We start from the raw sequence: 2730 nt of genomic DNA, 5'->3' as shown, positions 1-2730 counted from the left end.
CCAAATTTCATCCGATCCGGCTGAAAGTTGGTACATGGTGTTAGTATATGGTCTCTCACAACCATGCAAAATTGGTCCACATCGGTCCATAATTATATATAGCCCTCATATAAACCGATCAACCGATTTGGCTTGCGGAGCCTCTAAGAGAACCAAATTTCATCCGATCCGGCTGAAATTTGGTTCATGGTGTTACTATATGGTCTCTAACAACCATGCAAAAATTGGTCCACATGGCCCATAATTATGTATAGCCCCCATATAAGCCGATCCCCAGATTTGACCTCCGGAGCCTCTTAGAGGAGCAAAATTAATCCGATCCGGTTAAAATGTAGTACGTGGTGTTAGTATATGGTCTCTAAAAACCATGCAAGAATTGGTCCATATCGGTCCATAATTATATATAGCACCCATATAAATCGATCCCCAGACTTGTCCTCCGGAGCCTCTTGGAGGAGCAAAATTCATCCGATCCGGTTGAAATTTGGAACATGGTGTAAGAATGTGGTCTCTAAGACACACGCAAGAATTGGTCCATATCGGTCCATAATTATATATATAGCCCCCATATAAACCGTTCCCCAGATTTGATCTCCGGAGCCTCTTGGAGGAGCAATATTCATCAGATCCGGTTGAAATTTGTAACGTGGTGTTAGCATAAGGCCGCTAATAACCATTCCAAAATTGGTCCGCATCGGTCTATAGTTATATATAGCCGATCCCCAATCACACAAAAATTGGTCCATATCGGTTCGTAATCATGGTTGCCACTCGAGCCAAAAATTTATTTGTATAGAAAAATTTTTCCAAATTTTATTTCTATAGAAAATTTTGTAAAAATTTTATTTCTATAGAAAATTTTGTCAAAATTTTATTTCTATAGAAAATTTTTTCCAAATTTTACTTCTATAGAAAATGTTGTCAAAATTTTATTTTGTCCAAATTTTATTTCTATAAAAACTTTAAACTTAATTATATACGTATTTAATCGCCCTTTTTAGTTTAATATATACCACGTATGGACTATGTGGTATATATTACGGTGTTAGAAAGTTTTAAGATACCTTGCCATCGGCAAGTGTTACCGCAACCCAAGTAATTCGATTGTCGATGACAGTCTTCAGTAGAAGTTTCTACGCAATAACATGGTGGAGGGTACATAAGCTTCGGCCTGGCCGAACTTACGGCCGTATATACTTGTTTGCTGGGATACTACATGCCTTTAGAACATTTTCCAAATTGTTTTACTGGGTTGTTTCTATTAGTACATGAAAAAAACTCACCCGTTTCGGAAAATCATTTGAAAATATATTCCACTGTCTCTATGTCCCCTTCTTCATTCTTAGCTCCCTTGTAGGAGTTACATTTGTGCAGTATCTTTAAATAGATGCATGTCTTCTCTTGTCACAATAGCTGTCACAAGATTACAATTCCATGTATAACTCTCTAACATCCACACAATCATGGTTGCCCTCAAACCATTGCTTATCTCCAGCTTCAACCACAAATTCAGGCAAATACTATGTTGCGGTTTCCTTAATGGTTCCTTGCTTCTTTTTCTGATATCACCATCATATTTGCAGTCACGTAGTAAATATTTATTTCCGCTTTATTAACCAAGTTAATTTCGTGTAAGTAATTTCACGTTTCAAACGTATTGTTTCACTCAACGAGATTGGAATGAGATAAATGAAACCCCGAAGAACAATGCTATTCCAAGTCAATGAAAATTTCATTACTTAAGAGTAACCATGATTACAATATTGGAAGTGATTATTTTTGATGTTGCATTTTGTTTTGGGCAAGATATTTGCAAAACCCCATAGATGTCCCTTATAATGAACAAAATATTATATACAATGAAAAAAAAATCAGGCCATCTTACCTAGTAATATAAGCTTTGTCACTTAAATTAATTGAAATTGTCAATTTGCATTAATACTGGTAAATTTTTATTGGAGGGGTGCAAGTGGTTTGCTGAAGCCACCATGGTGCAATTTAAGATGCCCGCTTTGGTCATGGATTCAATCCAATTTTCGACCTAATACCAAAAAGTTTTTCATCTGTGAATTATCCCCTCTCAGTATTGCTGGTGATATTTCTGAATGTTTCAAAGCTTCTCTAATTGGTTTCACCGTAATGTAATAAAAAGGACGACCATTGGCATTGAGCTAAACACAGAATCGGGCAGCGCTCCACCATGGAGACTGTCATACACAATCGAATTACTTGGGTTGCGGTAACACTTGCCGATTCCAAGGTATCTCAAAACTTCTTAACACCGTCTTTTAAATTGTAAGACAGCTCATACGGGGTATATATTAAACAAAAAAGGCCGAATAAATACGTAAATAGTTCAGTTTGACAAAATTTTCTATAGAAAAAAAAAATTACAAAATTTTCTATAGAAATAAAATTTTGACAAAATTTTCTATAGCAATAAAATTTTGACACAATTTTCTATAGAAATAAAATTTTGACAAATTTTTTTTTTCGACAGAAATAAAATCCAATGAAGGACTGGCGAATTCTTCCCTCTTAAATATGAGCTAAATTATTAGTTTTTTGTACCAAAAACAATAGAAACAACCGAAGAAAGCAACTACAGGGATTGATGGCAACAACAACAACAACAATGATGTGAAGTCTGAGTAAGATTTTTCATTTCCACAAAAGTTGAAGGTACCACCAGTAATCATAAGTTTTGTTGGGTATACTAATAAAATGTAT

The sequence above is a fragment of the Haematobia irritans genome, chromosome 3, assembly GCF_050003625.1.
Source record: "Haematobia irritans isolate KBUSLIRL chromosome 3, ASM5000362v1, whole genome shotgun sequence".
NCBI lineage: Eukaryota > Metazoa > Arthropoda > Insecta > Diptera > Muscidae > Haematobia > Haematobia irritans.
This window is presented reverse-complemented; position numbering follows the sequence as displayed.